The sequence below is a fragment of the Engystomops pustulosus genome, chromosome 4, assembly GCF_040894005.1.
Source record: "Engystomops pustulosus chromosome 4, aEngPut4.maternal, whole genome shotgun sequence".
In the NCBI taxonomy this organism is placed as follows: Eukaryota; Metazoa; Chordata; class Amphibia; order Anura; family Leptodactylidae; genus Engystomops; species Engystomops pustulosus.
In genome coordinates, this window is record NC_092414.1 from 61,781,777 (window position 1) to 61,803,607 (window position 21,831).

A 21,831-nucleotide genomic window follows, 5' to 3' on the forward strand; every position below is an offset into this window, starting at 1 on the left:
GTCCCCAGTAGTATACTGCTTGCCCCCAGTAGTATACAGCCAGTCCCCAGTAGTATACAGCTTTCCCCCAGTAGTATACAGCCAGCCCCCAGTAGTATACAGCTTGCCCCCAGTAGTACACAGCTTGCCCCCAGTAGTACACAGCTTGCTCCCAGTAGTACACAGCTTGCCCCCAGTAGTACACAGCTTGCCCCCAGTAGTATACAGCCAGCCCCCAGTAGTATACAGCCTGCCCCCAGTAGTATACAGCTTGCCCCCAGTAGTACACAGCTTGCCCCCAGTAGTACACAGCTTGCTCCCAGTAGTACACAGCTTGCCCCCAGTAGTATACAGCACTGCCCCCAGTAGTATACAGCACTGCCCCCAGTAGTATACAGCCAGTCCCCAGTAGTAAACAGCTTGCCCCAGTAGTATACAGCCAGTCTCCAGTAGTATACAGCTTGCCCCCAGTAGTATACAGCCAGTCCCCAGTAGTATACCGCTTGCCCCCAGTAGTATACAGCCAGTCCCCAGTAGTATACAGCTTTCCCCCAGTAGTATACCGCTTGCCTCGCACGATCTTACAGAAGACGAGCCGCACGGACATCAGGGATGCAGCGCTGCACACCGGGGCCACCGGAGGGTGAGTATATAAGTTTATTATTTTTTAAGCCCATTGACTTAAGCATTGACTCGTGTATAAGCCAAGGGGACGTTTTTCATCATATTTTTTGTGCTTAAAAACTCGGCTTATACATGAGTATATAAGGTATATCAATTTGGTATGACCGTGATTGGACCGAACCAAATAAAAAAGTAGAGGTGTTATTTGGAGCGCACAGTAAAAGTCGTAAAATCTGGGCCCACAAGAAAGTGACGTGAACATGATTTTTTTCCAATTTTTTCACATTTGGATTTTTTTCCAGCTTTGTTACGCAGAAAATAACCCCACAAACAGTTCTGTACACGGGAAAATTAAAAAGTTATGGATGGTGGAAGGTGGAGAGCAAGAAATTAGCAAAAAAAAAACCCTGTCCTTCAGGGGTTAAATGTACAAATTCTTCACCCCCTTAGTGTCTGAGCACTTCTGTCAGTTTTTTTTCTATTTCACCTTTCAGAAGCTATAACTTAAAGGACACTTACCATCATACTCCATCATGATAAACCAGGGACACTCATAGATCCAGGCGCAGTGACTGCGGTAATCTTCTTATATTTGTTATCCATGGTCTCCTTCCTTCTAAACTAAACTGTTAAAATGATGCTAATGAGCCTGAGGGGCTCTGGTGGGTGCTTCATGTCGTAGGCTGTTACAATGCACTGAACAGCATTATTTTTAAAGTGGATTTTAGTAGGAAGGAGGCCATGGATAACACATATAAGATTATTACCACAGTCACAGAGCCTGGATCTATGAGTAGGTGTCCCTGGTTTATTATCAGGGATTCTGATGGTAAATTTTCTTTACAGTTCATTTCAAAGGAAATTGCTTCTTGTAAGTCAAGGTGACTTTGTTAATAGCACGATTGATGAGCTGTTAGCCCTTATTGGGGAAAAAACTTGGAATAAAATGTTATTCTGATTCTTTTTTATTTTACAGTGTTTACCATGCAGAATAAAGAAAATGCTAACTTTATTCTCTAGGTCAGTACATTTCTGGAAAGACAAAATTGGTACAGCACATAGGGACTAAATATTGTCCTACACATAAGGCTAATTTGCAACTAATGCAGTAACACCCTAAATGAAACTATACCCCTCAACGTACGTAAAATAACTTTTATGAAGTTTGTTAACCCTTTAATTGTTTTACAGGGGTTAAAACAAAATGGGATGCAATTTTGAAAGTAAAATTGTTTTTTAAAAAATGTACAAATTCTCAGTGGATAAAATATTAAAACGCTCCACAAAATGTGGTACCCAATCTCCCCTGCGTATTACAATGCCACATATGTGGTGGTGACTGCTGTATGGGCACACGCCAGGGCATCGAAGGGAAGCTGCGCCATTCAGATCAGATTATGCATTGTCACTTATTATTTGCGACATGAGATGCGCGTTTCAAATACTTCATTTTAGTGGGTCATTACCTTATTGATGAGATTTTATTAACTCTTGAATGTATGGAGGAAAAGAAAATTATACATTTTTGTTTCCTTTATTTTTGTAGTTTTTGGGGGTCGCACACCGTACACTAAAAATACTATATTATCTTTATTCTATAGGTCACTACGATTACGGTGTTACCTCATTTATATAGATTTTTATGTATTTTTACAATTTTACTAGAAAAAAACAAATATAGAGGAAATCTCATTTGTTTTTGTATCGCCATCTTTTCGGAGACATAACTTAAATATTTTTTGGTTGACAGAGCTAGTTTAGGGCTTATTTTTTACGTGTTGAGTTGTCCTTTCAAGTATAACCATTTTGGCGCACATAACTTTTTTTGATCACTTTTTAGAACATTTTTGTGAAGAGATTTTATGAAAAATGTACATTTTTGGCGAGTTCTTCGTGTTTTGTTTGCTACGGCGTTCACCGAGCGGGCCCAATAATGTTTCTGCGTTATTGTATGGATTGTTATGGACACGGCAATACCAAATATGTGGGGTTTCTGCCGATTTTGTATTTTTTTTACCTTATTATATGTGTATAGGGAATGCTTGTGTTTAGGGGACTTTAACTTTATTTGATTACTTCTTTTTTATTAAAAAATGTTTTTATTTAATGTTTTTAACTGTTTAAATTTACTTTTACAAGTTAGCTTGACCAAGCAATCCACTGATCGCTTGTTGAAGCTCTTCTTCACCTTACACAGTGTAATGCCAGAAGGCAGGGACCTGGCTCCCAGAAGAAGATCAAGCAGGGGGTCCAATTCTTATCAATGCCCCTAACACATCGCGGTCAGGGGTTAACACCAATCACGGGTGTTAGAGGCGGGTGTCCGCTATAATAGTTTGAAGTTTGACGTAATAGTACTGCAAATTGCGGGAATGCACCAGTTCCGTCAAATGTTGGTAAGGGGTTAATGTTACAGGTAGGATTCTGTATCCTTACTAAAGTGCCTTAATGTGGAGATAAATGGGTAATGTTTACTACCTCCCAGTCTGTTGGTGCTGTGTAAAAATTAGCGTTGTTGCTTGTTGTAAATTAATTAATTAGGTTGGTACTAAATATAAGTATATCAGGGGGCTATAAATAATTTAGTGGGTAAAATATACATTTATTCTGAAAGCCCTGTATACACTGTAAGCACTATATACAGAGTAAGTGAATGGGGTATTGTTAGGGGTGCAGCAAGGCGATGAGATATACTGAAAGGTGCTGAAGAATGGCCGTACTAACGTCACTGAAACCCCAACTTACGCCCCCCCCCCCCCGGCAAGCGGACAAAAAACACAGACTTGAAAATTGGGATAAAAATGGGGGGTCGGCCACAGCTTTAATCTTTAAACAAATTAACTGTTGGTCCAAATGGGGAACCCAAGACCTTCCTCTTACCACCTCGCATGCCAGGCCCCGCCTCCGCGGGGGCATGTCCTCGTTGATTCGTCAGGTGATTGATGTCATTCCCGAGAGGGTCAAGGATTCCGCCATAGGCCAAGCTGTGACTTCCAGTACATAACAATGAAAGAAAACAACATATTAACAAACACTTAAAAAACCAGTAACATTAAAAAAAAATTAAACCAAAGACAAAAAAAGGGGGAGGGCGGGCGAGATCTTTCCTAGCGCTGAGCCGTCCAGAAAGAGGACGGGATGCTCCGCGCCAGGGAATAAATATCCCAGACCTGCACCCCCATGTGCCCAGCGGAAGCACTGGCCCCAGCAGAGCTGGCGGGTGGGAGGGATCGAGGGGCGGACCGTGCTCCAGCAATAGAGCACGGCCAGTCCTGCAACCCCCGGGCTTAAGCAGCCCGAGGGTTTAACAGACACATCTTATTCTGCAGGAATCAGTAATGGCTGGGAGAGTTTATCATGACATTCTGTACTATTCTTTATTATCCACATTATTGTCATATAACTGTCCCCCTTGAGACAACAGACAACAGGTGATTTATTATCAGGGTGTCAGCCAAGTGAAGAAAGGATTCCCACATACTTTTCAAAGTGAAAAGCACTGAACTGAACCAGAAAGTATAACATACAATATACCTGACTGCATGATCCTCATCTAATTACATATACAGTTATGGATATATTTTATAAGACTTCACCTCTGTAGTTAGGTAATGGCAGACTAACTGGAACGACAATAACATCAAACATCTTCCTGGCTGCATTGCAGAAGATGTGCATCAGCAGATACATAAATCATAGAGTTTCCTGTATAATTTGGCTGTAGTATTTCATCTTATAAGATGAGTAAATACACAATACTTCATAGAACAGCCACCAGGCTCATGATATATTTACTTATTTTATTAAAAGAATAAATACTACAGCCAAATCACACAAGGAACTCTTCCTCTTTTATATAACTGCTTATGTGTGCTGCTTCTGTATTCTGCAGACTGCAGGGAACAAGCATTAACCCCTTACAATGATCCAATGGGGCATCAGACAACCCCTTATACAAGTAGGCAACACAAATACCCTGTACAGTTCTTAGGTTCCCCATGGCCTGGAAAATAATTCTTGTTACACTGGAGATTTAGAGGTTGCTGAATTGCACCAGAATTTATTTTTTAATATGTTGACTTTATTCTGTTCTTTCAGTTATCTCTTCAGACCTTGTTCCACAAGAGACGGGTTTAATCCGGCTTCTCTTATAGTTTTTTTAAATGGATTTTCCCTTAATATTACAATATTGTGGGTTCTTCCTACACTAAGATGGAAGTCCTTATGTTTAGATACAGATAAACATGTCGGCTCCTACCCCATGGTTCCATGCACAGCAATGCATTATGATGCTGATTGTATAGACTCCAGAAGAGGGAGGCAGATATCTGTAATACTATTTTTACCTGTACATGCATGTCCTCTGAGCGGCACATGTCTAATTGGGAAATATATTCTATATGTTTATAAGCTATGCACGATACGAGTGATTGAGTGATTCCTGATCCACGTCACATAAATCACAAAAAGGAGACATAATTGAGACACCACAATTGGGGGCAGATTAAAACTGCAATGGAGACTGCAAAGCACCTGGGATGTATGAATTTTATAGTCCTACACATCTGGGATTCACTTCCTACATATGCAAAGGAGGATGCTTCCGTTCTGCCTACTTTTATTCTGTGGTTTCAGGACCTTTGTAGGACCTTCAAAAGTCCTGAAATGGCTCTTGTGTACATGTATATTGAGAGCAGAGACAGGTGTAAGAGGATTAAATGGGTGCAGGCCATCCCAGCCCCCTTTCAGCCAGCTGCAGACCCTTATCCTCTCTGAAACTCTGACACAAAAATCTTACCTTCGGCAGATTTTTGAAAATCTTCAGGATTTGTGCCGCTGTGATGTATTATTCAGTATTAACTGGGGATTGTGTCGCAGCTGCGACATTTTGAACATGCGGATTGTTACCTTAATTTTATCTGAGCAATGGCAGTTTCCAAGCACAGCACATGCCCCACAATAGATAGGTAGCCACAGCACATGCCCCACAATAGATAGGTAGCCACAGCACATGCCCCACAATGGATAGGTAGCCACAGCACATGCCTCACAATGGATAGGTAGCCACAGCACTTGCCCCACAATGGATAGGTAGCCACAGCACATGCCTCACAATGGATAGGTAGCCACAGCACATGCCTCACAATGGATAGGTAGCCACAGAACTTGCCCCACAATGGATAGGTAGCCACAGCACATGCCTCACAATGGATAGGTAGCCACAGCACATGCCTTACAATAGATAGGTAGCCACAGCACATGCCCCACAATGGATAGGTAGCCACAGCACATGCCCCACAATGGATAGGTAGCCACAGCACATGCCTCACAATGGATAGGTAGCCACAGCACATGCCCCACAATGGATAGGTAGCCACAGCACATGCCCCACAATGGATAGGTAGCCACAGCACATGCCCCACAATGGATAGGTAGCCACAGCACATGCCCCAAGTAAACAGTTAGCCCCTGCAATTGCTTCTGAGTACATAGGTAGTCACAGCAAAAAAAAATTCTAATTGATAACCTAACCCCCAACCCCTTAATGACTGGGCCCTTTTCTGTTTTTACATTTCCATTTTTTCACTCCCCACCTTCAAAAATCTATAACTTTTTTTATTTTTACACGTAAAGAGCTCTGTAATGGCTTGTTTTCTGCGTAACAAATTGCATTTCATAGTGAGGGTATTTCACTTTCCATGCTGTGTACTGGGAAGCAGAAAAAAATTCCAAACGCAATGAAACTGGTGAAAAAATGCATTTGCACCGTTTTCTGGTGGGCTTGGATTTTATGGCTTTCACTTTGCGCCCCAAATGACAGGTCTACTTTATTTTTTGGGTCGTGCGAGCGAGGGGATACTAGATTTATATAGGTGTTATGTTTTCATACATTTACAAAAATTAAAACCTCCTGAACATTTTTTATTTATTTTGCCATCTTCTGGTGCTAATATCTTTTTCATACTTTGGTGTACGGAGCTGTGGGTGGCGTCATTTTTTGTGAGTTTTGATGACGTTTTCAATGCTATCATTTTTAGACCTGTCAACCGTTTGATCACTTTTTATTGAATATTTTATATTTTCCAAATTTGGGCGCTATTTTTCGTTAAAGGGTTAAACGCAGTGAAAAAAACGTTATTATATTTTGATCGGGAATTTTCGGACGCGGCCATACCTAATGTGTTTAGGATATTTACTGTTTATATGACTTCTAGGGAAAGGGGATGAATTTTAATGTTTTTTTTTATTACAATTTTTTTATTTTTTTTATTTTTTAGACTCTCTAGGGTACTTTAACCATATGTTGTTTGATCGATCCTACCATATCCTGCCATACTACAGTATGGCAGTACATGGGGATTTTCTTCCTCATTCATTACAATGTGCAATTACAATGTTAAAACGAGACAGCCTTGGGTCTTCGGAAGACCCGAGGCTGTCACAGCAACGGATCACCCACGAACTTCAGCAAGATGGTGCCGCCATCCTTTTGAAGCAACCATCTCTTTGCTAGCACCAATCATGGGTGTTACCGATAAGTCTTTGCTACAATATGCAGCAAAGACTTATCGGCTATGGAGAGGGCTCAGCCCGTGACATTTTCACTGAATAACCCGCTAACCAGACGTGGTAACTCAGTCTGTAGTGTAAGTGAATACAGGGAACCCATTTTTTGTGATGTAAATAAGTTAACCAATGCTGTATCTGTATATACATAGCAATGCACATGCACGGAAATGAAATATGGACTAGTTCAGGACATCCTTGGCTGTCCTGGTCACGCAGCTGCACCCAAACGCAAACATCGGGTCCGCTCATCTCTAATCACTATGTCACACGTTGGGATCAGCAGGTGTAGCATTGTCATTATCTTCTGACCCCAACGTGTGATATTGTGATTTATCGTTTTGTATTCCTCTACACCAGTGGTTCTCAACCTGTGGGTCGGGACCCCAGCGGGGGTCGAACGACCAAAACCGGGGGTCGCCTAAAGCCATCGGAGCCGAAATTTTACTGTGTTTTTACTGCGAGTTGCATGGTTTGGGGTCACCACAGCATGAGGAACTGTATTGTGGGGTCACAGCATTAAAAAGGTTGAGAACCACTGCTCTACACAGACCTTATTCCAATTCCTTGCTAGTTCCACAATATTTGATTTTGTTCTTGATTCTAGTAATTAGTGTTTGACAAAAGCCATTAGTCTGAAATGTCCTGTGTTTGGATTGTCTTGCCATATTTACCACAATCAAGTCCTTTGTAATCTATCCAATATTGACAGAAAAAAAACTGAAATTTGGTGATAATTTTGAAAAAAATTGTTTTCCCAATTCAACACTTTCTACTTTTTAGAAAGTTTGTCATATCACCAAAACAACTTAATAACTAACATTTTTCATATGTCTGCTTTAACTTTCGGATGTTACAAGGCTTTTAACTTTAGTTATAAAATCATCAAAACCTATTTTTGTAGGAACCAATTTAGTTAGTGACTTTATAACCCGAACTTTGGGAAGTTTATTAACTCTATGAGCGTTTCATGGGGGTGAAAAATAAAAGTGAAATTACAGAAATGTCATTTGATTTCACAAAATATTCATTGAACACAAAAATTTGCACCTTTACATTGGGTTAAAAGGGAAAAGGTATCTCACAATGTTTGGTGCAATTCCTCCTGAGTATGCCAACACCTGTTTTGTCACTGTACCCTGCTGTATGGGCACAGGGGGAGACTGGAAAGAGCATTGTTTAGTTTTTAGAGAAATATGGCCGAAAAACATTTCATGTGTCAGGATACATTTGGAGAGCCCTAGTGGTTCTAAAACAGAGGAGAACCCCAACAAGAGACCCCATTTTGGAAAGTGCACCCCTTGGAGAATTTAGCAAGATGCAATATGTGTATTTGCCCCAACAGATATTTGATTCAATTTTGCCCCAAGAAGGGAAAAAATGAAAAATTTCCCCCAAAAAACGAATTTTTTTAAGCCACAAGGGGTAAAAGATGAAACAACCCCAAAAAATGAGTAAAACGATTTCTCCTGAGAGTAGAATTGCTGCACATGTGCATATAGAATGTTGTATGGGTACGCAGAGGGCTCAGAAGGAAGAGAGGGACATTTGCCCTTCAGAAGCTAAATTTGATAGAAATCCTTTACACGTGTCAGGATGCATTTGAAGAGCCCTAGTGGTACAAAACAGAGGGGAACCCCAAAATGTGTCACCATTTAGGAAAGTACACCCCTTGGAGAATTTAGCAAGGTGTAATATGTGTATTTGCCCCTACAGGTGTATGATCCAATTAGGTGAAAAATTTCCTACAAAGGTCACTTTTTCTCCTCATTTTTGTAAGCCAAAAGGGATAAGAGATGAAATATCCCCCAAAATTGTAAAACTATTTCATCCGAGTGTAGAAGTACCCCACATGTGACTAAAATGTTGTATGGGTGCACAGTAAAGTGAAAGAGGGGTGTTTGGTAAAGGATTTCTGTCAAATTTGGCTTCTAAAACGCAGTGTCAGGATGCATTTGCCCTAGTGATATAAAACAGGGAACAACCCGAAAAGTCTCCCTAATGTAGCAAAATAATATGTGTAATTATATAAAATAAGTGTAATACAGGTGGTGTAATGGGCATTTTGAACGTACAGGTGGTTTCCAAATATGATGTGCAATGGATGCCCAAGGTGGAAATTGCAATTATTTCTGGAAAGTTCAGTGCCCCTTATGTGATGCCCAGTATGTGATGCCCCTTATGTGATGCCCAGTTTGTGCCACTTTGAAATGTCAGCTCTCTGATTAGGAAGCCATGTTTCCTAATGTGAGACAGACACAACATGTGATCCTAAATGCTAGCCAGAAAATACAGCAGGGCTCCAGAATGATTAAAGCACCAGGTATACTCCAGGCAGAACTTGGAGAATTAAAGGATCTGCTAACAAATCCAGAGGATGGGGGGGGAAATAGAAAACCTAAAGAAAATAAAACCAACAAGGGACCCTAGTTTGCAAACTACATCCCTCAAGGAAATAATAGAGGGGCATAGGGAGCTTTGACCTAGCAGTTGTTTCAACAATTCCTTTTACTAAAATAAATTGCCAACATAGGTTGGATGTAAATTGTGAATGCGTTATGTATAAGGTGGCAGATTATAAAATTATGTCACTCTGGAGGTCTCACAAGTACATAGCGTCCTTCCTATCCCCCCTTTTGTACCAGACTCTTTTATGAGTTCTTCCTTTAGAAGCAGACATGAGGAATTTACCAGGAAAATGTTGTTCTGGCAAAGCACGTGGGGGTATCTAATCCAGAGGTACTGGGGCCCTGTCCTTCTTGTCCAATTATTAGTTCCCTAATAATGGGGAAATGGACTTCCGGGGGCTGGGCATCGTGGATGGTGGCATCTTACCTCGGCTCCTCGCCACGCTCCCCACACACAGCTTTTCCGGCTCTCTTCTGCTATCTTCACTGCTGCCCGAATCCCAGCATCATACACTACTCTAGAGTTATTCTGCTATCTTCACTGCTGCCCAAATCCCAGCATTACATGTTTTTTTAGAAATACTTTGCTATCTTCACTGCTGCCCGGATCCCAGCATCATTCACTACTCTAGAGTTATTCTGCTATTTTCACTGCTTCCCGGTTCCACGCATTATATGCTGTTCTAGAGTTATTCTACTATCTTCACTGCTGCCCGGATCCCAGCATCATACACTACTCTAGAATTATTCTGATATCTTCACTGCTGTCCGGATCCCAGCATCATATGCTACTCTACAGTTATTCTGCTATCTTCACTGCTGCCCGGATCCCAGATCCACGCATTATATGCTGTTTTAGAGTTATTCAGCTATCTTCACTGCTGCCCGGATCCCAGCATCATACACTACTCTAGAGTTATTCTGCTGTCTTTACTGCTGCCGAATTCCATCATTATATTCTATTCTAGAGTTATTCTGCTTTTTTCATTGCTGTGCGAATCCCAGCATCATATGCTACTCTACAGTTTTTTTTGCTATCTTCACTGCTGTCCAGATACCAGCATCATATACTATTCTAGAGGTATCCTGCTATCTTCACTGCTGTCCAGATCCCAGCATCATACACTATTCGAGAGTTATTCTGATAACTTCACTGCTGCCCGGATCCCAGCATCATACACTACTCTAGAGTTTTTCTGCTATCTTCGCTGATGCCGAAATCCCAGCATTATATGCTTTTTTTAGAGTTACTTTGCTATCTTCACTGCTGCCCCGGATCCCAGCATCATACGTTCTTCTAGAATTATTCTGCTGTCTTTACTGCTGCCGGATTCCATCATCATATTCTATTTTAGAGTTATTCTGCTATCTTCACTGCCGCCCGGATCCCAGCATCATAGACTATTCTAAAAGTAGTCTGCTATCTTCACTGCTGCCCGGATCCCAGCATCATATGCTACTCTAGAGTTATTCTGCTATCTTCTCTCCTGTCCAGATCCCAGCATCATACACTATTCTAGAGGTAGTCTGCTATCTTCACTGCTGCCCGGATCCCAGCATCAAATGCTACTCTAGAGTTACTCTGCTATCTTCACTCCTGTCCAGATCCCAGCATCATACACTGCTCTAGAATTACTCTGCTATCTTCACTGCTGCCCGGATCCCAGCATCATACGCTATTCTAGAGTTACACTGCTATCTTCACTGCTGCCCGGATCCCAGCATCATACTCTACACTAGCGTTATTATGCTATCATCACTGCTGCCCGGATCCCAGCATTATATGCAGTTCTAGTGTTACTCTGCTTTTTTCACTGCTGCCCGGATCCCAGCATCATACACTATTCTAGAGTTATTCTGCTACATTCACTGCTGCCCATATCCCAGCTTTATATGCTCTTCTAGAATTATTCTGCAATCTTCACTGCTGCCCGGATCCCAGCATCATATGCTACTCTACAGTTATTCTGCTATCTTCACTGCTGTCCAGATCCCAGCATCATACACTATTCTAGAGTTATTCTGCTATCTTCACTGCTGCCCGGATCCCAGCATCATACACTATTCTAGAGTAATTCTGCTATCTTCACTGCTACCCGGATCCCAGCATCATACACAACTCTGGAATTATTCTGCTATCTTCACTGCTGCCCAAATCCCAGCATTATATGCTGTTTTAGAGTAAATCTGCTATCTTCATTGCTACCCGGATCCCAACATCAAACGCTGTTCTAGAGTTATTCTGCTATCTTCACTGCTGTCCGGATCCCAGCATCATACGCTATTCTAGAGGTATTCTGCTATCTTCAATGCTGCCCGGATCCCAGCATCATATACTACTTTAGAGTTACTCTGCTATCTTCACTGCTACCCAGATCCCAGCATCAAACGCTCTTCTAGAGTTATTCTGCTATCTTCCCTGCTGCCTGGATCCCAGCGTTGTATGCTATACTAGAGGTACTCTGCTATCTTCACTGCTGCCCGGATCCCAGCATCATATGCTACTTTAGAGTTACTCTGCTATCTTCACTGCTACCCGGATCCCAGCATCAAATGCTCTTCTAGAGTTATTCTACTATCTTCCCTGCTGCCTGGATCCCAGCGTTGTATGCTATTCTAGAGGTACTCTGCTATCTTCACTGCTGCCCGGATCCCAGCATCATATGCTACTTTAGAGTTACTCTGCTATCTTCACTGCTTCCCGGATCCCAGCATTATATGCAGTTCTAGAGTTACTCTGCTTTTTTCACTGCTGCCCGGATCCCAGCATCATATGCTACTTTAGAGTTACTCTGCTATCTTCCCTGCCCGGATCCCAACATTATATGCTACTCTAGAGTTATTCTGCTATCTTCACTGCTGCCCGGATCCCAGCATCATACACTACTCTAGAATTATTCTGCAATCTTCACTGCTGCTCGGATCCCAGCATTATATGCAGTTCTAGAGTTATTCTGCTATCTTCACTGCTGTCCAGATACAGCATCATATGCTACTCTAGAGTTATTCTGCCATCTTCACTGCTGCCCGGATCCCAGCATCATATGCTACTTTAGAGTTATTCTGCTGTCTTTGTTACCTGGGTCGCGGCACTACACTACTTTCTTCTGTCTTCAATAGAACACAATTTTGCTACTACAAGCTTAGATCAACGTTGCCTGCCAAGAGTTAAAATATTTGATGCAATAACTAAAATCTTCTAGCGCCATCTAGAGACAATACAGGAAATAGCAAGTTTGCAGACCTGGTGAGATACGATCATCAGAGTGCTGAAACAACCTCATAGTTTACCTCCTGTGCACTACACTATAACAACTCTATAACTGCTGTTCCTGCGATTTACTGCCTCATCTGCTGCTGTTGGGGCGACTGCCCTTTCTTCCCATCAGTGGGCTTTATCTACTCCCCAACTTTGCCTCCTCTCATTACATCTTCCTCTAGCACCAGGGCATGGAAAGGTTTTTATTGCCTCTACAGTCCAACAATCCCTCTAAAGCTTCACAACCTACTTCCCAGAAAGGACTTAAAGCTACTGAAAAGGACCAGAGGCCAGACCACGAGGGCACATAAAGCAGAGCCACCCCTAATGTACGTCCCCAAGATGAAGCATCATGTTCACCGCTCTTGCCTCCAGATGACATCACTCCTCCAAATCTGTCACCTGTCTATGAAGCACCCCCATCACCGGAAGCCACACATGTTAGGGCAGCAGCTGTGGCCCAAGAGGTCTCGAGTCCTGATGCCTTTTATAGACAAGAGACTGGAAGTCCTTCACATCTCCATTAACAATACACTAATGCAAATCACCAAGAACACACAGCGCATAGGAGAGCTGGAAACCAGAGTCGCAGCCACAGAAACCTCATTCGCTGCCTTGGAACAGTCTGTGCAACAAAGAATTACAATGGAGGAGTCTCTCCAAGGTAAACTGGAGGTCGTGGAAAACAGGGACCATAGGAATAATGTGCGCTTTGTGGGCATCCAGATATCAGTCACTGGGGACAAATGAACAAAATATCTCTGAGGATATTCCGAGAGACCTTCAAATGGACTGTCCTCAAGACCCGATGACCATCACACAGGGGCATTGTACAGGGCCACCGAGGGATAATGGAGGAGGACGTCCTAGTCATTGCCAAATACCTTCAAGATCCTCAGAGCACAGTCACAATCCAAGGGCAACGCATCCTTTTATTACAGGATTTTTCTCCCCCTAGTATGTTCCCTCCTCAAGCCCCACTTAAAGGGATAGGTCTGCAGGTATGTTCCCTCCTCAAGCCCCACTTAAAGGGATAGGTCTGCATGTATGTTCCCTCCTCAAGCCCCAGTTAAAGGGATAGGTCTGCAGGTATGTTCCCTCCTCAAGCCCCACTTAAAGGGATAGGTCTGCATGTATGTTCCCTCCTCAAGCCCCAGTTAAAGGGATAGGTCTGCAGGTATGTTCCCTCATCAAGCCCCACTTAAAGGGATAGGTCTGCAGGTATGTTCCCTCCTCAAGCCCCACTAAAAGCGATAGGTCTGCATGTATGTTCCCTCCTCAAGCCCCACTTAAAGGGATAGGTCTGCAGGTATGTTCCCTCCTCAAGCCCCACTTAAAGGGATAGGTCTGCAGGTATGTTCCCTCCTCAAGCCCCACTTAAAGGGATAGGTCTGCAGGTATGTTCCCTCCTCAAGCCCCACTTAAAGGGATAGGTCTGCATGTATGTTCCCTCCTCAAGCCCCAGTTAAAGGGATAGGTCTGCAGGTATGTTCCCTCATCAAGCCCCACTTAAAGGGATAGGTCTGCATGTATGTTCCCTCCTCAAGCCCCACTTAAAGGGATAGGTCTGCATGTATGTTCCCTCCTCAAGCCCCACTTAAAGGGATAGGTCTGCATGTATGTTCCCTCCTCAAGCCCCACTAAAAGGGATAGGTCTGCATGTATGTTCCCTCCTCAAGCCCCACTTAAAGGGATAGGTCTGCATGTATGTTCCCTCCTCAAGCCCCACTAAAAGGGATAGGTCTGCATGTATGTTCCCTCCTCAAGCCCCACTTAAAGGGATAGGTCTGCATGTATGTTCCCTCCTCAAGCCTCACTTAAAGGGATAGGTCTGCATGTATGTTCCCCCCTCAAGCCCCAGTTAAAGGGATAGGTCTGCATGTATGTTCCCTCCTCAAGCCCCAGTTAAAGGGATAGGTCTGCATGTATGTTCCCCCCTCAAGCCCCAGTTAAAGGGATTGGTCTGCATATATGTCCCCCCCTCAAGTCCCACTAAAAGGGATAGGTCTGCATGTATGTTCCCTCCTCAAGCCCCAGTTAAAGGGATAGGTCTGCATGTATGTTCCCTCCTCAAGCCCCAGTTAAAGGGATAGGTCTGCAGGTATGTTCCCCCCTCAAGCCCCAGTTAAAGGGATAGGTCTGCATGTATGTTCCCCCCTCAAGCCCCAGTTAAAGGGATAGGTCTGCATATATATTCCCTCCTCAAGTCCCACTAAAACGGATAAGTCTGCATGTATGTTCCCTCCTCAAGCCCCAGTTAAAGGGATAGGTCTGCATGTATGTTCCCCCCTCAAGCCCCAGTTAAAGGGATAGGTCTGCATGTATGTTCCCCCCTCAAGCCCCACTAAAAGGGATAGGTCTGCATGTATGTTCCCTCTTCAAGCCCCACTTAAAGGGATAGGTCTGCATGTATGTTCCCCCCTCAAGCCCCACTTAAAGGGATAGGTCTGCATGTATGTTCCCTCAAGCCCCAGTTAAAGCGATAGGTCTGCAGGTATGTTCCCTCCTCAAGCCCCAGTTAAAGGGATAGGTCTGCATGTATGTTTCCTCCTCAAGCCCCACTAAAAGCGATAGGTCTGCATGTATGTTCCCTCCTCAAGCCCCACTTAAAGGGATAGGTCTGCAGGTATGTTCCCTCCTCAAGCCCCACTTAAAGGGATAGGTCTGCAGGTATGTTCCCCCCTCAAGCCCCAGTTAAAGGGATAGGTCTGCATGTATGTTCCCCCCTCAAGCCCCAGTTAAAGGGATAGGTCTGCATATATATTCCCTCCTCAAGTCCCACTAAAACGGATAAGTCTGCATGTATGTTCCCTCCTCAAGCCCCAGTTAAAGGGATAGGTCTGCATGTATGTTCCCCCCTCAAGCCCCAGTTAAAGGGATAGGTCTGCATATATGTTCCCCCCTCAAGCCCCACTAAAAGGGATAGGTCTGCATGTATGTTCCCTCTTCAAGCCCCACTTAAAGGGATAGGTCTGCATGTATGTTCCCCCCTCAAGCCCCACTTAAAGGGATAGGTCTGCATGTATGTTCCCTCAAGCCCCAGTTAAAGCGATAGGTCTGCAGGTATGTTCCCTCCTCAAGCCCCAGTTAAAGGGATAGGTCTGCATGTATGTTTCCTCCTCAAGCCCCACTAAAAGCGATAGGTCTGCATGTATGTTCCCTCCTCAAGCCCCACTTAAAGGGATAGGTCTGCAGGTATGTTCCCTCCTCAAGCCCCACTTAAAGGGATAGGTCTGCAGGTATGTTCCCTCCTCAAGCCCCAGTTAAAGGGATAGGTCTGCAGGTATGTTCCCTCCTCAAGCCCCACTTAAAGGGATAGGTCTGCATGTATGTTCCCTCCTCAAGCCCCAGTTAAAGGGATAGGTCTGCAGGTATGTTCCCTCATCAAGCCCCACTTAAAGGGATAGGTCTGCATGTATGTTCCCTCCTCAAGCCCCACTTAAAGGGATAGGTCTGCATGTATGTTCCCTCCTCAAGCCCCACTTAAAGGGATAGGTCTGCAGGTATGTTCCCTCCTCAAGCCCCACTTAAAGGGATAGGTCTGCATGTATGTTCCCTCATCAAGCCCCACTTAAAGGGATAGGTCTGCATGTATGTTCCCCCCTCAAGCCCCACTAAAAGGGATAGGTCTGCATGTATGTTCCCTCCTCAAGCCCCACTTAAAGGGATAGGTCTGCATGTATGTTCCCTCATCAAGCCCCACTTAAAGGGATAGGTCTGCATGTATGTTCCCTCCTCAAGCCCCACTAAAAGGGATAGGTCTGCATGTATGTTCCCTCCTCAAGCCCCACTTAAAGGGATAGGTCTGCATGTATGTTCCCTCCTCAAGCCTCACTTAAAGGGATAGGTCTGCATGTATGTTCCCCCCTCAAGCCCCAGTTAAAGGGATAGGTCTGCATGTATGTTCCCTCCTCAAGCCCCAGTTAAAGGGATAGGTCTGCATGTATGTTCCCCCCTCAAGCCCCAGTTAAAGGGATTGGTCTCCATATATGTCCCCCCCTCAAGTCCCACTAAAAGGGATAGGTCTGCATGTATGTTCCCTCCTGAAGCCCCAGTTAAAGGGATAGGTCTGCATGTATGTTCCCTCCTCAAGCCCCAGTTAAAGGGATAGGTCTGCAGGTATGTTCCCCCCTCAAGCCCCAGTTAAAGGGATAGGTCTGCATGTATGTTCCCCCCTCAAGCCCCAGTTAAAGGGATAGGTCTGCATATATATTCCCTCCTCAAGTCCCACTAAAACGGATAGGTCTGCATGTATGTTCCCTCCTCAAGCCCCAGTTAAAGGGATAGGTCTGCATGTATGTTCCCCCCTCAAGCCCCAGTTAAAGGGATAGGTCTGCATATATGTTCCCCCCTCAAGCCCCACTAAAAGGGATAGGTCTGCATGTATGTTCCCTCTTCAAGCCCCACTTAAAGGGATAGGTCTGCATGTATGTTCCCCCCTCAAGCCCCACTTAAAGGGATAGGTCTGCATGTATGTTCCCTCAAGCCCCAGTTAAAGCGATAGGTCTGCAGGTATGTTCCCTCCTCAAGCCCTACTTAAAGGGATAGGTCTGCAGGTATGTTCCCTCCTCAAGCCCCAGTTAAAGGGATAGGTCTGCATGTATGTTTCCTCCTCAAGCCCCACTTAAAGGGATAGGTCTGCAGGTATGTTCCCTCCTCAAGCCCCAGTTAAAGGGATAGGTCTGCATGTATGTTCCCTCCTCAAGCCTAACTTAAAGGGATAGGTCTGCATATATGTTCCCTCCTCAAGCACCACTTAAAGGGATAGGTCTGCATGTATGTTCCCCCCTCAAGCCCCACTAAAAGGGATAGGTCTGCATGTATGTTCCCTCCTCAAGCCCCAGTTAAAGGGATAGGTCTGCATGTATTTTCCCCCCTCAAGCCTCACTAAAAGGGATAGGTCTGCATGTATGTTCCCTCCTCAAGCCCCAGTTAAAGGGATAGGTCTGCAGGTATGTTCCCTCCTCAAGCCCCACTTAAAGGGATAGGTCTGCATGTATGTTCCCTCCTCAAGCCCCACTTAAAGGGATAGGTCTGCATGTATGTTCCCTCCTCAAGCCCCACTTAAAGGGATAGGTCTGCATGTATGTTCCCTCCTCAAGCCCTACTAAAAGGGATAGGTCTGCATGTATGTTCCCCTCTCAAGCCCCACTAAAAGGGATAGGTCTGCATATATGTCCTCCCCTCAAGTCCCACTAAAAGGGATAGGTCTGCATGTATGTTCCCTCCTCAAGCCCCAGTTAAAGGGATAGGTCTGCATGTATGTTCCCTCCTCAAGCCCCAGTTAAAGGGATAGGTCTGCAGGTATGTTTCCCCCTCAAGCCCTAGTTAAAGGGATAGGTCTGCATGTATGTTCCCCTCTCAAGCCCCAGTTAAAGGGATAGGTCTGCATATATGTTCCCTCCTCGGTGATTTTGAACGGGGGTGGAGCATGGTCCGTGCAGCGCGCTGCGTGATGTCGTAGCGCGTGCTGCACGTGTCTGGAGGCGGGATGCTGCGCCTTGAAGCCGGGACGCTCTCTCCTCTCTAAGGCTTCTTACTGAGACCGCGATGTGGAGGAAGGTAGCGGTACATGCCGCAGCCTGAAGCCGGGTCGCTCTTCCCTTACTAAGGATAGCGGGCAATTGAGGCTGGTGCGGTCCCTTTTCTTGTCGGCAGCGAGGGGCGAAAAGTGAATGTCGGATGTGAGCTGGGCTGGTATGCTGTTCGGTGTCCCTGGAGGAGCACTGTCTGGTGCGCTGGGAGGAAGTCCGAGGCTGAAGAGGAGTCAGTATCTCGGGACCCGGTGCTGTGTCGGTCTGCGGTCCTCGTACAGGCAAGGCTCGGTAGAGGCTGGCGGGCCAAAGTCGGGATTGGCGGAGGACACAGTTTTCCTTTTTTTTTTTTTTTTTTTCCTTTTTTGGAGCATAGAGTGCGCTGATGTGCTGATGAGTCTCTTGAGTGCAGCAAGAGGTCTGGAGATGTCCAACTGCTACTGAACTCCAAGCTGGTAAAGTTGTATTTCTTTATATCTGTTGAAACTTAAGCCACTGCCTCCTTGCTAACTAACATAAAAGCTACACTGCTGCTCCAGGACCATTTAACATCGACTGTGTGCTATTGCCTTTGTTTCTCGCTTTTATGCCAAGTCTATTATAGTGACTTTAACGTTATTTAACATCTAACATAAAGGCGATATTGCTGCTCCGCTGCTACCTAACTGTATCTTATGCTGCCGCCCCTCGCTGCTCCGCTGCTACCTAACTGCGCCTTTACACTACTGCTCCTCGCTTGCTGAACATCAAGATTACATCAAGACCGCAATGATCTATTCCGGTGTCCTATTTCCCAGCTATTACTGAGCGAATATAACTGCGTCTTTTTTTTTTTTTTTTTTTTTTTTTCTCTTTTTTCTTTTGTTTTTTTTTTTTTTTTTTTTTTTTTGTTTTTTTCTCTCTTTTTTTGGTTGCTGCTGCTTCTCTGCTGTCTAATTAACAAGCCCATAACAGTGACGTTAACATCATCGAACATAAAGGATCCATTGCTGCTTCATTGCTACTAACATTGTTTCTCCACTATTGTCTATTTAACACCAAGACTGTGGCGTATTGTTGCTAAATAATAAGCTAATCTAATAATTCCTTGGCTTGCTTACTAATATTAAGTTGATACGGCTGCTTTATTTTTCAGTCATCATTGTGCCTGTATAACTGATGTACTGTTATCCAAACAATGCTCAACAGCGAATTCTTAAAAGCTGCTAAATATCAAGCATATTTATTCAATATGTAATTTATGTTTCTGCCTTGTTGTCGTCTAATATTTAGTAGCGTACCATTTTGTAACTGCTTTCCTGGACTTCTAGTACTAAGTTCGCATTTTAGATATACTGTTAATTAATATTGATGCTGTTGTTTCTATGCTTGCCAATAGGCTGACATTGTAGCACTGTACCTACATTCCACAGTTGTTTATACTGGTGCCCTGTTAGGGGACAGGAACGAGGAATAGGAATATACTAACCCTGCTGCTGCCACATATTGTTACTAGGTGGAGTAATAGGGGTCTGTTCTCCTGCTGGGGGGTACTAAAAGTACTCGTTCTCTTGGATGTGTACAATGGGGAGCAAGAGGCAAAACAAAAGCGTTACCAAAGCTAGACTCTCAGATGCTGGAGTATCCCCGGGAGGAAAAAAAAGAGATGGCAAGATGGAAAAATATTTGCAATCACCAGGTGCCCCTCAAAATAAGGGTCATACAAATGGTGAGCGCCACAAAGGGGGCGGGGCCTCGCAGCTTGCCATGGATGATTCCATGGATAAAACTTGTGCTGAGGAGAACACTGTGGGAAATGAGGAGGGTGAGGCGAATGTATCCTTAAAAGATATATCATTGCAAATAACTCAATGTATTGCTGCTGTAGGCAATGTGTTAAAAGAAATAGGTGGTCTGAAAAATGATGTCGGCCTGCTGAGGGAAGATTTTAATAAACTCAGAGGCAGAACCGAGGAGGTAGAGGAACGACTAGGAAAGGTTGAGGACCAAACATCAGATATTACAAATCGGATTAAAGAATTAGAAAAAAGAGAGTTGGTAATGCAGGAGAAATTGACTGATCTGGAGAATCGGTCGAGAAGAAACAATCTGAGGATTGTTGGGTTCCCTGAGGGGGTAGAGGGCGAGGATGCCACCAAATTTGTTACTGATTGGCTGATGGCCGCCTTTCCAGAGGGGGTCCGCACCGGGGTCTTTCTGGTGGATCGTGCCCACCGGGTTCCAGCCCGTGCTCGCCCGGCTGGGGCGCTCCCCAGAAACATGTTGGTAAGGCTTCTCTCCCCGAGAGATAGGGATAACATATTGAAGGCCGCACGTTCTAAGAACCAGTTGAAATATGATAACTCCCCAATCATGATCTTCCCTGACTATCCGCAGGAAATCCAAAAGAAGAGAGTCAGTTATGCCGGCCTCAAAAAAAGATTGAGAGAGAAAGGGGTAGTTTACTCCCTAATGTATCCCGCTAAGTTGAAGATAATATCTGAAGGGAAAGCCCATTTTTTTGACGATGTCAAAGAGGCAAATGAGTGGGTAGAGAGGGTCATAAAAATCTGAGGCCTCAGGCGGCCGCATCCGCTCCAGCAAAAATATTGCTCCAGGATGAGTCCAGGGTTTAAATACTCAGGGCAATGGGGAAGGGGAAGGGGGGAAGTGGGGGGCGGGTGGGATTTTCTGGCGGCTGGTGACTGGTACCTAGGTTATACTGAAGAGCAGGGTAAAGAGAGGCTACATATTCCATTTGTAGATAAAGGATGATAAAAGTGCTATCTTGGAATGTCCGGGGTCTAGGTGACAGGCTAAAAAGGAAAGCCGTTTTTGATTTATGTCTCTCATATCAGCCTGACGTAATCTGTTTGCAGGAAACACACCTGTCAGGTGATAACAGTAAACAGATATATAAACCATGGATAAGCCACTACTACCATACTGCCTTTTCTTCATATGCTCGCGGAGTAAGTATGATGATTAGTAAGAGGATAAGTTTTGTAGAGCATGAGGTAAGGATAGATCCTTTAGGAAGGTACATTATCCTGCATGCCTCGCTCAATGGAGCAAGTTTAGTTTTGGTGGGGATATATCTCCCCCCCGCCGCCCCATTAGAAGTATTGGTAAAGATAATGAACCAACTTGAGATATATGAGGGGGATCCAATTTATCTGATGGGGGATTTCAACCAGATTATGAATACAAGCCTGGACAGGCTTAAAAGTAAACAGTATGGTGAAATAACGGCCAAACAGCCAAATACCATCTTTGGGAGGCTGATTACGGAGCTCGGATACAGGGATGTATGGAGAGAGAAGAACCCCGCAAGGAGGGATTATACCTGCTACTCTAAATCATGCAGCTCCCTCTCTCGAATCGACCTAGTCCTGGCTAATGACCCTGGTAGCAATTTGGTGACGGGGATAGCAATAGGGGCAAGAGGACTTTCAGACCACTCTCCAGTGTGGTTTACAAT